The sequence below is a fragment of the Nerophis ophidion genome, linkage group LG11 (assembly GCF_033978795.1).
Source record: "Nerophis ophidion isolate RoL-2023_Sa linkage group LG11, RoL_Noph_v1.0, whole genome shotgun sequence".
In the NCBI taxonomy this organism is placed as follows: Eukaryota; Metazoa; Chordata; class Actinopteri; order Syngnathiformes; family Syngnathidae; genus Nerophis; species Nerophis ophidion.
The window spans coordinates 5,330,729-5,345,356 of record NC_084621.1 but is presented as its reverse complement, the minus strand read 5'-3'; the positions used below and the strand labels follow the sequence as shown (position 1 = coordinate 5,345,356).

Here is a 14,628-nt window from a genome sequence, read left to right as displayed (position 1 = left end):
ACCGCGCATGCTCGTCACTCCTGTTGCATGCTGGGTAGGGTAGTTCTTTTTTCCCCTGGCTCATAACATCACAATATAGTACCATGTATATGATGCGTTCAGTTTATCAAAGCACCAAGCAAACAATCGGAAAATTCCCATCATATCAATTCCTAGATATGGTCATAATTATTTTAAGTGCACTACGCAGAATAAACACAACATTATTAATATTGCTACTACGGATAATTCGATCAAAGATTCACTAAAACAGCCCACTACCTATAATATAGGTTTTTTAAACATAAGATCCCTGATAAAAAAAAAATGTTTCTGCTGTTACCTCAGAAATTGCCTGTTCAGATGTTATGATTGTGGCTCAGAGATTTGTATGTAGATTATATTTATTTTCCATAACAAACAGGATAACTTAAATACCCTGGCAGTGGCAATAAGCTTAAATGTTTGTATTTACATTTTTGGAGTTGATTTTCATAAAATATGCTATTTAACTGCTACTGTTTAACAAGGACTGATTTAAATTGTGTTTGCACAACAAATGTTTTGGCGCTTTTGTTCATGTGGGAGAATATTCCAATAAAGGTGCACTACACACTACTTTTGAATTCATTATTGGGCTTTGTGTATACAATGCAGTTAATCGCGATTAAATCGGAGAAATAGTGCGATTAACTTCGATTAAAAATTTTGAATCGTTGCCCAGCCCTAATATATATATATATATATATTAAAATAATTATGACCATATCTAGGAATTGATATGATGGGAATTTTCCGATTATTTGCTTGGTGCTTTGATAAACTGAACGCATCATATACATGGTACTATATTGTGATGTTATGAGCCAGGGAAAAAAAGAACTACCCTACCCAGCATGCAACAGGAGTGAGGAGCATGCGCGGTAGCCCGGTATAGGTTGTGTCGCCATGACGGCATCTTGTATGTTGTGATATGCACGCTCTGAAAGCAAACGTTAAGAACTCAGCCAACACTCCTGGTCTGCATTATTCATAAATAGACAGACAACACATATACTCCGCTGCTTCACAGGCCGCTGGATGTAGCCGGCAAAGTATTCCCATGCTAGCTAGCCGGTCTAGCAAGCACGCGTCATTCAGTCCAAAACGGCCCGATCTATCCACATCCAGAATTGTCTGGCGGTCGTAAGTGATCCCGGAGTGACCACGCTGTAAGCCAGCCAGGAAATTTGCAGAATTGTCCGGTATTTTTGCCAAATGTTCCATCTTTACCAAGAGCCCCTCCATGCCGAAGTACATCCGGGAGATGCCATCTTGTTAAGAAAAGGCGTTAACAAAATAAAAGCATGTAAATAACATACGCAAATGTGCGATAAAATAATTGTCGGCGTTAATAGATTGATGAGTTAACTCGTAATTAACGCACTAATTTGCCCACCCCTAATATATATATATATATATATATATAGATATATATATATATATATCCAATGGGCTCACCACCAATAGCGGGGGCCATAGAGGTCGGGTGCATAGTGAGCTGGGCACTTGGCGGTCCGATCCTCGGCTACAGAAGCTAGCTCTTGGGAAATAATAAATGTGTAATATATTATTACAATAATAATAAAAAAATGACAGTTAAATATTGATGTATAATTTAATCGTGAGGTGGCCAAAGATCCCCGCCCCTCTACCTCAAACCTCCACATTTTAACCGTGCTTTGAAGTACACTCGAGCAGATGAGCGAACAAACCAAAACCTAATCCTCAAAACGTGAATTTTTGGTTTTATTATACCAAGCAAAACAGTGGAATGGAATTACTGTTATTTCCCACCCCATCTTTGCTCTGTGACCTCATCAAAAGGTGCAGACAGAGAGAGAGAGAGAGAGAGAGAGAGCTTTCTAGTGACAAAGACCTCCCGGGAGAGCAGTTTAATACATATGTAGGACAGAGGAACGATTATAAATAGACGAGGTAAAAATATTCCACATCATCTCTGACACGACTGATGCTTTTTTTTTTTTTTTTTTGCCTTTCTATTCTTTAATAGTCCTTTCACTTGAGAGCCCACTGGTGCTTTCGCTGTCTGACAGAAATGCAAGAAGACAGGGAGAATGTGGTGCGGAACAAGGGAAAAATGTGGTGGAAAAGATATTTAAGGAAAAACAAAAAAAACTTTCATACAGGTTATTTTCATCACTGGAAGTTTGAGAAATTCTGAGCATGACGTCTTGTTTTTATTCCACTGTCGGCAACATGGTGACAATCATTTTTACCTGTATCTTAACTCTGGTGTGGTGTTCGGGTCTGTGGGACTCGTTTCCATTTTTTATTCAAAGAAAAATTATACAATTTATTAATTTTTCAAACTGAGACTCACTGACTTTGGCTCATTTTCTGTGAAGAACATATATCAGAATGAAAATTTAATGACCATACACCCCCCCTACACATTTCTATTACGTAAAAGATGTCCGGGTCCACTGGACCCGGAGCTAATAGAAGTGTGGAAATGGATGTTCTGCATACCGCACACAACTACTCACCCACTATGTCCCTAGTAACAGTTACCAGCCATGTAATGCACACTCAACAAAACAGAAAGGGACGAGGGGTAGCAAAAAGATGGATGGAAGACCATCCATCCCCCACACGACACCTCCGCTCCGGACAATCTAACCTCCTCCAACCTCCGAGGACAAAGCTATGAACAATAGGGAGACCGGGTTTGCTGTTACGCCGCTTCTAGTCTGTGGAACGCTCTCCCTGACCACCCAAGGGCACCACAGACTGTGGATGCTTTTAAAAAGGCTTAAAAACCCTTCTTTTTTTAAACTGACTAATACAAGTGTGAAAATGTATGTTCTGTGTACAACACACACACACACCAGGCCTAGACAGGAGGACGACAGAGTGTAGGTACACAGAACATCAGAGGGTCAAATGTGCGAACAAATGAGAGCAGACAGTGTTGACAAACAGTGTTGCAACCTTGTGTGGGAACCACAGGTGCAGAAACACAAAAGAAGAATCCCTATGGGATGCAGAAGCTGGCAGAGAAATATCCCGTACAACGTTCATATTGTTGTTACTCAGCCAGGGTTTGTGGGTCTGATGGACCCGTTGCATTTTGTGGCTTTTAATGCCTCACAATCCAACACTTTTACGTTAAAATACTGAACAGATGTTTACCTGATCCTAATAAACATCTGTTCAGTATTTTAACGCAAAAGTGTTTGATGGCATGGTCTGTGAGTAGTTATTTCTCTCAGTCAATCAGACTTACTCGAACTACGGTAAGCTTCGAGGACCAAAGTTTGTCATTGAGAAAAAAAATTGCGAATGGGGGAAATATAAGCGTGAGAAATGTCAAGTGTGGCGTGTAGCGTGGAGAAAGGGTGAAATTGCATGACTGTCACGCTCAAAGCTTGAGACTTGGCAGCTGTGTAAACAGGAATAGTTATTTCCCTCACTCTTACCACTTTTCAGTATGTGTGGTTCAATACCGAAACTAATGGAAGTGTAGAAGTTACGTTAATTATACTAAGTACAGTACTGTCCCAATAAACGATTTCATGAACCTGTAAACAAGTCTGTGTTTAATTCTGTGATCACTTGTGTTTAAAGATTATGGTTAAAGTTATTAGGAAATGACAAAGTTGTAATTGTATGCCAAAAGAGAGGTCATTTCATTGAGTTGTGTTGAACATGCTGGAAAACAATGATTTGCTACATATTACCTGGTGCAGTGAGACGCTGGTATAAATTGTATTTCATGTCAATTATTTTGAAGCGATGCAAATGGACAATATTTTTATACTTTACGTCCACATTATTATGTGGTTCTTTGATTTACAAAACTAAATTAGTAAACCACAATAGTCAAAAGTATTATTGGCATGTATATCTGTTGAAATAGAACAGGGGTGCCCACACTTTTTCTGCAGGCGAGCTACTTTTCAATTGACCAACTCGAGGGGATCTACCTCATTTATATATATCATTTATATTCATTTATTTATGAAAGAGACATTTTTGTAAACAAGTTAAATGTGTTTAATGATAATACAAGCATGTGTAACACATATAGATGTCTTTCTTTCACAAAGACAAGAATATAAGTTGGTGTATTACCTGATTCTGATGACTTGCATTGATTGGAATCAGACAGTAATGATGATAACGCCCACATTTTCAAATGGAAGAGGAAAAAAGTTGTCCTTTCTGTACAATACCACATGAAAGTGGTTGGTTTTTGGCATCTAATTCATCCAGCTTCCATACACTTTACAAGAAAAACATTGGCGGCAAATTCCGTAGCTTGCTTGATTGACATTCACGGCACCCGAGGGTCTTGTGAGATGACGCTGGCTGCTGCCAGTTCATTATTATGAAAAAATGACAGAGAGGAAGGCGAGAAACACTTTTTATTTCAACAGACTTTCGCGCCGTCCCTTCCGTCAAAACTCTAAAGGCCGACTGCACATTTCCTATCTTCACAATAAAAGCCCTGCTTCATGCTGCCTGCGCTAACAAAATAAGAGTCTCGGAAAGCTGGCGTGCACAAGTGATGTGCACGCCAGCTTTCTGAGGGATCGCTTGTGCACGCCAGTTTTCCGAGACTCTGTATTTAGTTAGCGCAGGCAGCATGAAGCAGGGCTTTTATTGTGAAGATAGGAAATGTGCAGTCGGCCTTTAGAGTTTTGACGGAAGGTACGGCGCGAGAGTCTGTTGAAATAAAAAGTGTTTCTCGCCTTCCTCTCGGTCATATTTTCATAATAATGATCTTGCAGCAGCCAGCGTCATCTCACAAGACCCTCCGGTACCGTGAATGTCATTTAAGTGACGTCTTGGTGAAGATTGATGATCACTCATTTTCAGGTCTATTTTTTTTAAAAGCCTGGCTGGAGATCGACTGACACACCCCCCGCGGTCGACTGGTAGCTCGCGATCGACGTAATGGGCACCCCTGAAATAAAAGAATCAAACATCAATCAATCAATGTTTGTTTATATAGCCCTAAATCACAAGTGTCTCAAAGGGCTGCACAAGCCACAACGACATCCGTGGATCAGCGGCCACATAAGGGCAAGGAAAAACTGGGAAAAAGTGGCACGTAGATGAGAATTACCGGGGAGACCGGTAATTGAGTGGGTCTGTGAAAGTCCAGTCCATAGTGACTCAAACATAATACTGAGAGTCCAGTCTATAGTGGATCTAACATAATAGTGGGAGTCCAGTCCATAGTAAATCACGAGTGTCTTAAAGGGCTGCACAAGCCACAACGATGAGAATTACTATGACAAACATACACAGCCCCACCTCATCCCCCGGGGAGACCGGTGCAATGGACCTCGAGTGGGTCTGTGAAAGTCCAGTCCATAGTGGCTCAAACATAATAGTGAGAGTCCAGTCCATAGTGGATCTAATATAATAGTGAGAGTCCAGTCCATAGTAAATCACAAGTGTCTTAAAGGGCTGCACAAGCCACAACGATGACAATTACTATGACAAACACACCCCCCACCCCCACCCTACCCCCTGGGGAGACCGGTGCAATGGACGTCGAGTGGGTCTGTCAAAGTCCAGTCCATAGTGGCTCAAACATAATAGTGAGAGTCCAGTCTATAGTGGATCTAACATAATAGCGAGAGTCCAGTCCATAGTAAATCACACGTGTCTTAAAGGGCTGCACAAGCCACAACGATGACAATTACTATGACAAACACCCCCCACCCCCCCACCCCATCCCCCGGGGAGACCGGTGCAATGGACGTCGAGTGGGTCTGTGAAAGTCCAGTCCATAGTGGCCCAAATATAATAGTGAGAGTCCAGTCTATAGTGGATCTAACATAATAGTGAGAGTCCAGTCCATAGTGAGGCCAGCAGGAGACCATCCCAAGTGGAGACAGGTCTGCAGCGCAGAGATGTCCCAAACCGGACAGCCAGCACTTCATCCATGGCCACCAAGAAGACATCTTCTGCCTTAAATATCCAAACGTGTCTCTTTTTTTACTGTGTTTCAAAATTGATTAGACTCTGTAGGCCAAAACATGAACACTGTCGATATCCTTGAACATACTCAGGGAGGTGATAGATTTTGGGGGCTCGTCCGGGATTAGCACTTGTAGTGGCAAGTGCTAATCATAAAAGAACGACGACATCCTGTTTGCCTATTTTATGAGCCGATGAACTGAACGACAGACTTCAGGAGTCCAGAGATAGCTCCTGTCCGAGACTTGTGATGTAAAATCCAGCAACTGCTTCATCAGCTGACCAGTAGTGCCAGCACCAGCTTGCAGTCAACGCAAAGTTTACGTGGTAGAAGATTTGCCTGAGTTAGAAGCATCCAACGCGGAACTCTTCAAATTCATTGTGGACTTTCTTTGAAGTAAACAACTGAAGGACCTGGAGCAGCTAGGGATGGGCCGCCTGCTGGCTTTCCGTGATCTCATCGATAAACTGCATATACCACGTGCAACTACACAAGAGCAAGATGCGACACCTGATGAAGATGACTCTGTTTCAGTGTCAGAGCCTGAACCAGTAGTGATACGACCAGTGGTACATAATTCAACGGCAAAGCCGAGAAGTGCAATTCAGGTCGCTGGTTTAGTGACACTGACTGATTTTGCAGCATTTTTGCCTTAAAAAAAAAAAAAAGAGTACAAGAGACTCCCTTTTTAGACCAGTTGATCTGCCGTTTCTTTTCTTTTTCTCCTATGTCCCACTCTCCCTTGTGGAGGGGGTCCGGTCCGATCCGATCCGGTGGCCATGTACTGCTCGCCTGTGTATCGGCTGGGGACATCTCTGCGCTGCTGATCCGCCTCCGCTTGGGATGTTTTCCTGCTGGCTCCGCTGTGAACGGGACTCTCGCTGCTGTGTTGGATCCGCTTTGGACTGGACTCTCGCGACTGTGTTGGATCCATTATGGATTGAACTTTCACAGTATCATGTTAGACCCGCTCGACATCCATTGCTTTCGTCCTCTCCAAGGTTCTCATAGTCATCATTGTCACCGACGTCCCACTGGGTGTGAGTTTTCCTTGCCCTTATGTGGGCCTACCGAGGATGTCGTAGTGGTTTGTGCAGCCCTTTGAGACACTAGTGATTTAGGGCTATATAAGTAAACATTGATTGATTGATTGATTGATTGAAGATTCATAGTGGTTAAATGTTTTATTCTGATTCTGACTTAAGTTTCAAAAGGCTGTGCGAACAGAATGAGAGAGGTCTAGCTGAAGGGTTCACTGAAGGTATAATTTTAAGAACAGTGTTCAAGATAATTAAGGTCGGAACATTCAAAGACATGCTTATCACTAAGTATAGCCTGACTGTAAATGAGCTTAAGCATTTTCCGAGGGCACATCTTGGGGATAGAAGTAATACTGAATTATTTTAGGAACTGCCTAACGCAGAACAAAACGATAAAGAAAGCCCACAGCATATCTTGTATAGGTCAATGGGTTTGAAACAATGTGCAAACAGGCCGGATTTGTGAAATAAAATGCCGCTTTAGAATGTTGTCTGATGGAGAAAGGATGCTGTTTGAGCCAGGAGTGGGTAACAAGTTACCTGATGGACTGAAGCCCTTTCCCACTCTGGCTGACGTGCCAGCCGGTGCATCAAGAATGGTGAAATTTTTAATAAAAAATACCACAAAACATGACGTATTCTTACCCCCCAAAACCACACTGGGCTTTATCAAAGAGATCCTTGACCTCAACCGGGTGAGAACGCCCTCTGCACCTGAAACTTAGCTGTGCTCCCGTACCGAAGTCATCCAGAACAATGGGTCTGAAGTATATCATCCCACTGAGAAATGGCACCCACCCGTCAATCTAGACCACCTAACTGAAAACAAGCAGGTAGTTGTCCACCAAAGGCTTTTCGAAGACTCTGATATTTTTACTTGTGGTGAGGGAGCTATATTTTGTATTCCTCACATGAAGCTAAAAATAACCACGGTCGATGAAAACCCCGTCCAAAAATTATAAACTGTATCCTCAATACCAAAGCTCTTATATAAGGAGTATGTCCAAAATCTATTAGATTGAGGGTGGTTCAGAAACTCTGTATCAGCCAATTCTTCCCCTGTAGTTTGCGTATGGAAGAAAGATTACAGCTTCCGCCTATTGTGTAAATTTCCACGAACTCAATCAGAAAAATATACCTGATCGTCATCCCCTGCCGAGGATTGAGTATTTACCAGAAAGTTTGGCAGGGAATCTGGGGTTTTCAATTCTAAATCAAGGTAGTGCATATCATCAGGGGTTTGTGAGTGAAGAATTCAGACACTTAACTGCGTTTAGTACACTGTGCGGTCTTGATGATTGGATGCGAATCCCTTTCGACCTGAGGAATGCACCCCCGCATTCCAAAAGTGCATGGAAGGAGTACTAGAGTGTCTTCGAAACGAGTGCTGTGTGCTTAATTTGGACGACGTCCTTTGTTACCCCAAAACTTTTGATGACCATAATGACCATTTTAGATAAGTGCTTTGCAGAATGAGACTACACGGAATCAAGCTCCGACCAACAAAATGTGAGCTATTCAAGATGAAAATTAGATATATTGGCCGTAAGGTTTCAGTTAAAAGGGTTTGGAAGCGGTCTTTGCCTTGAAGGAAAAGAAAACTTGCATAGTCTGAGAGGTACGGACTCTTCTTGGATTCCTAAGTTATCGGTCTTTCAACTTGCATAGTCTGAGAGGTACGGACTCTTCTTGGATTCCTAAGTTATCGGTCTTTCAACTTGCATAGTCTGAGAGGTACGGACTCTTCTTGGATTCCTAAGTTATCGGTCTTTCAACTTGCATAGTGTGAGAGGTACGGACTCTTCTTGGATTCCTAAGTTATCGGTCTTTCAACTTGCATAGTCTGAGAGGTACGGACTCTTCTTGGATTCCTAAGTTATCGGTCTTTCAACTTGCATAGTCTGAGAGGTACGGACTCTTCTTGGATTCCTAAGTTATCGGTCTTTCAACTTGCATAGTCTGAGAGGTACGGACTCTTCTTGGATTCCTAAGTTATCGGTCTTTCAACTTGCATAGTGTGAGAGGTACGGACTCTTCTTGGATTCCTAAGTTATCGGTCTTTCAACTTGCATAGTGTGAGAGGTACGGACTCTTCTTGGATTCCTAAGTTATCGGTCTTTCAACTTGCATAGTCTGAGAGGTACGGACTCTTCTTGGATTCCTAAATTATCGGTCTTTCAACTTGCATAGTCTGAGAGGTACGGACTCTTCTTGGATTCCTAAGTTATCGGTCTTTCAACTTGCATAGTCTGAGAGGTACGGACTCTTCTTGGATTCCTATGTTATCGGTCTTTCATTCAGGACTTGCTGACCACCTGTTTGCACTCCTTCAGAGTCTCGGGGAAAACAGTGATGCCACCAAGCCACACACCAAGAAGACCAAGGGTCATTCAAAATAAGGATTCTAAGGACAACTTCCATCCCGCAGACCTATTAATTGAACAGTTGAACATGAAACTGTAGTGTAAAAGTTTGTTGAGATTTTGGCCTTATACAGACTTTGCCTTATACAGACTTTGCCTTACCCTTATTTTCCATAAGGATGTATCGAATGAAGGCTTGGGACCGGTATTGTACCAACGTCAGAACAACACATTGCGAGTCATTGGGTATGGGTGAAGAACTTTAACACCCGCTGAAAATAATTACCACCTACATTCGGATAAACTTGAATTCCTGGCAGTCGAATGGGCGATCTGCGATAAATACCCCGATTATCTGTATTATGCTTCAACTTTTACCATCTACACCAACAATAATCCACTCACCTACATCCTGAGCACCGCGAAATTAAATGCGGGAGGAAATAGATGGGTTGGGAAATTAGCAGATTTCCACTTTGACATCAAATATCGACCAAGCAAGGTGAGTGCAGATGCCGGTATGTTGTCCAGGTACCCAGTGGATTTCCAACAACTAATGAGTGAACACACAGAAACAGTGTCACTCATTTGTATACTCTAGCCTTTAAATAGACCTCCTTTTTAGACCAGTTGATCTGCCGCTTCTTTTTTTTTTCTCCTCTGTCGGTCCGGTCCGATGGCCATGGATGAAGTACTGGCTGTCCAGAGTCGGGACCCAGGATGGACCGCTCGTCGGGACCCAGGATGGACCGCTCGCCTGTGTATCGGTTGGGGACGACTCTACGCTGCTGATCCGACTCCGCTTGGGATGGTTTCCTGCGGACGGGACTCTCGCTGCTGTCTTGGATCCGCTTTGAACTGAACTCTCGCGGCTGTGTTGGATCCACTATGGATTGAACGTCCACAGTATCGTGTTAGACCCGCTCGACATCCATTGCTTTCGGCCCCCTAGTGGTTCTCATAGTCAGCATTGTCACCGACGTCCCACTGGGTGTGAGTTCTCCTTGCCCACTGGGTGTGAGTTTTCCTTGCCCTTATGTGGGTTCTTCCGAGGATGTCGTAGTGGTTTGTGGAGCCCTTTGAGACACGTTGATTGATTGATAGTGTGGCAAGGGAGCAAATTATTAAGAGACAATGATGTTATCTGGTTAGCAGCTCTACAATGTATGATGAAATTTTTTGGACTACAGATGATGTCTCAATCATCTCACCTGAAAATATCAGAAGAGCGCAACAAAAAAATCCTGCAATCACAGAAGTAATTCCTTCAAAACTCGAGGTATGGATTCCAAATGACAAAGACAAGTTAACAAACAAGAACAGTTATTTATGAATGGAACAAACTTGAAGTGGAACATTCAATATTGTATCGTAAAACTGAAAACCACCACCAGCTGGTACTTCCTGGAGCACTGAACATGGAAGTGCTAAGGCACATACACAACATGTTACATGTAGGTGCTGACAATTGTATCAATTAGTCTCGGGAACTGGCTTAGTAGCACTATATGCAGCACGAAATTGAAGAGTATGCGAACAATGATATGTCTGTCTTAAACAAAAACATTCCAACATTTCCCAAAGAGCTCCAATGCAGTCCAAAACGATGAGTGAACCTTTCCGGTTGGTCTTCATAGACTACTTGCACCCGGAGCCAAGCAAGGGAAGATGGGAGATTATCCCCGTCCCTGTCGACCACTTCCGTTTGGTTTGCACAGGCATACCTAACGAGAAACTAATCAGGCAAGATATTTCAGGATGTTATTCCTCGATTTGGGTAATCCTGAGAAGCTCCATCATGACCAAGGGCGTGATGTGAGCCTACCCTATTCCAAAGACATCTGTCAGGAATCGCTCATTCTCGGACTACTCCGTATCTAACTCTGTGGAAAGGTAAAAACGCACGATCCGTCAGATATTGCAAGAGGACAAAAGATTGAATGGAAAGACCATCTACCTCACATCATGCATGAATCGACAGGATATGCTCCTTTCTTCCTTTAGTATGTCAGACCTCCACGGTTATCAATTGATTTGCTCTTCGGGTCCAAGGGAGACAATGAGGCACTCAACCACTAAAATGTTGCACAGAAGTAGGCAGAAAGGATGCAAGCAGATTACCAGATTTCCCACCGACAACAGTCAGAAGTCCTCATCTCAAGGAAAGCAACACTATGACAAAAGTGTGAAGGGTGTTACTCTCCAGTCGGTAGAAGGATCTTTTCGAGATAACTTGTGGAGACCGCCTTAGCTAAATGAGGTTCTTGCACGTCTATGCGGCGAGACGCTCGATCCTTTACTGCATATTCATCAGGGCTGTGAATCTTTGGGTGTCCCACGATTCGATTCAATATCGATTCTTGGGGTTACAATTCGATTCAAAATCGATTTTTTTTTTCCATTCAACACGATTCTCGATTCAAAAACGATTTATTCCCGATTCAAAAGGATTCTCTATTCATTTAATAGATAGGTATTTCAGCAGGATCCACCCCAGTCTGCTGACATGCAACAGAGTAGTAGATTTTTGTAAAAAGCTTTTATAATTGTAAAGGACAATGTTTTAATCAACTGATTGCAATAATGTAAATTTGTTTTAACTATTAAATGAAACAAAAATATGACTTATTTTATCTTTGTGAAAACATTGGACACAGTGTGTTGTTAAGCTTATGAGATGTGATGCAAGTGTAAGCCACTGTGACACTATTATTCTTTTTATTTTTATTTTTATGCATGTCTAATGATAATGTCAATGAAATTATAACCAATAATGTTGTTGATAATATTCATTTTTGTTTCACTACTTTTGGTTTGTTCTGTGTCGTGTTTGTGTCTCCTCTCAATTGCTCTGTTTATTGCAGTTCTGAGTGTTGCTGGGTCAGGTTTGGTTTTGGAATTGGATTGCATTGTCATGGTATTGCTGTGTATTGTTTTGTTGGATTGATTAATTAAAAAAAAAAAAAAATAGATTTTTTAAAAATGAAAATTGATTCTGAATCGCACAACGTGAGAATCGCCATTCGAATTTAAATACATTTTTTCCCACACCCCTAATATTCATGCAATCAAGCTCCGACCTGTAGCGTTTTTGCTATGTTTTCAAACAAGCAGCAGACATGGACTACTTTTTAAATTTAAAGTACCACTGATAGTCTCACACACACACTAGGTGTAGTGAAATTACCCCCTGCATTCGAGCCATCCCCTTGTTCCACCCCCTGAGACGTGAGGGGAGCGGTGAGCAGCAGAGGTGGCCACGCTCGGAAATCATTTTGGTGATTTAACCCCCAATTCCAACCCCTTGATGTTGAGTACCAAGCACTGAGATAATGGGTCCCATTTTTATAGTCCTTGGTATCTCAGGGCAGACACTCTAACCACAAGGAAGCTGAGCAGGGCGTTTTATGGGCATTTTAGAAGCAGTCCATCTACATTTTTTTAGCACTGAAGGTTCACTCATGGGAGAGAGGCTGCACTTTCTGTAATTAGGACGCAAAAAATATGCACACTTCAAGATTTGTATTTTTTTCATGTAGGACAGGGGTGTCAAACTCAAACACAGTGTGGGCCAAAATTTAAAACTGAACAAAGTCGCGGGCCAAGGCTGCACAAATTAACCTTTTAGGTGGTAGCGTGTATTGTAGTGTCCCGGAAGAGTTAGTGCTGCAAGGGGTTCTGGGTATTTGTTCTGTTGTGTTACGGTACGGATGTTCTCCCGAAATGTGTTTGTCATTCTTGTTTGGTGTGGGTTCACAGTGTGGCACATATTTGTAACAGTGTTAAAGTTGTTTATACGGCCACCCTCAAGTGTCACCTGTATGGATGTTGACCAAGTATGCATTGCATTCACTTATGAGTGTGTATAAGCCGCTTATGTGCTGGCCACATTTGGCCCGCAGGCCAGAGTTTGACACCCATGATGTAGGAGATATGTTAAAAAACAAATTCACCAAAAAAAGGCAAGACAATGCATAATGAAAGCTCTTCTCTCATATAGGAGATGGATTTAAAAAATATATTTCCGAAATGAAACAACAAATTTCGAATTAAATGCCAACAGACACTAAAACGCTTGAGTAAAATTCCCCTTGAAGGAGTCTTATCATGATTTGTTTTTTTCTACATTTAAGTGCGGTGTGAATAACATGTAATGGTGGTTCTTTGGTCAGGCTACATCACAGGTTTGGCAAGTCCCAAACACTTGTTTGGCGGAAGTATGAAGGAAGGCAAGATTATTTTATGAATATCTCCGCAATGCCTCTACAGTGTGAGTTCAAATTTTCGACACTTATGCAGCGCCAAAATATACAACAGCAGGTACCAATAGGTACCAACAGTTGGTTTCGTATAATAGAGTCCCATTAAGTCACACGGCATTTAGCTCTGAAATTATAAGATGATATTAATATATATATATATATGTAGGTGTGGGAAAAATCACAAGACTACTTCATCTCTACAGAACTGTTTCATGAGGGGTTCCCTCAATCATCAGGAGATATTAATGGAAGCATTCACATACAGTGGTTTATATAGGGCACAGAGTGGGTGGGTACAGGCAGGCGTAGGTGCGTGGTGATTGGCTCATGTGTTACCTAGGAGGTGTTTCCGTCTGTGGCGGCATGTTGAAATGATTTCACTGCGCTTGTTGAGGGATGAGAGATCTGGATGATATATAATAAACAGTTTCTCTTTTAAGCATAGGTTGCATCTTTTATTACCACTGTTGTAAGGTGTGCTGGATGCAAGAATTTGCCATGTTATTGAATATTCAACATTATTGTCTTTGAGGTTCCAAATGTGTTTGCTGAGTTCTGTAGAATTCCGCAAAGTCTGGTTTCTAAAGGAGGCGTTGTGATTATCCCATCTCGTTTTGAATGCTCCTTCGGTTAATCCTACGTACGTGTCGGATGTGTTAATGTAACCTTGCGTGTTACCTTTGCTTGGTAAAGGTAACACGCCCCTACGCCTGCCTGTACCCACCCACTCTGTGCCCTATATAAACCACTGTATGTGAATGCTTCCATTAAAATCTCCTGATGATTGAGGGAACCCCTCATGAAACAGTTCTGTAGAGTTGAAGTAGTCTTGTAATTTTTCCCACACTTACATATTGCGCTCTACCACGGTATCGAGCACTATTCTCTGGATAATCCACTCAAGATATATATATATATATATATAAGGGGGATTGCGTGGCGTAGTTGGGAGAGTGGCCGTGCCAGCAACCTGAGGGTTCCTGGTT

At 42.1% G+C, this 14,628-nt stretch overlaps 1 protein-coding gene and 1 long non-coding RNA gene across 3 annotated transcripts in view; one reads left to right on the top strand and one right to left on the bottom strand.

The window, feature by feature from the left end:
- Nucleotides 1-2,264, top strand: part of LOC133561585 (uncharacterized) — a 210,791-nt gene extending 208,527 nt beyond the window's left edge. The window contains exon 3 of the long non-coding RNA XR_009808737.1: nt 2,033-2,264. This is a non-coding gene — a long non-coding RNA (uncharacterized LOC133561585). The remainder of the gene's footprint in view (nt 1-2,032) is intronic.
- grik2 (glutamate receptor, ionotropic, kainate 2) overlaps nt 1-14,628 on the bottom strand; it is a 607,548-nt gene that overhangs the window by 471,140 nt on the left and 121,780 nt on the right. The gene's annotated exons all lie outside the window — the stretch shown is intronic.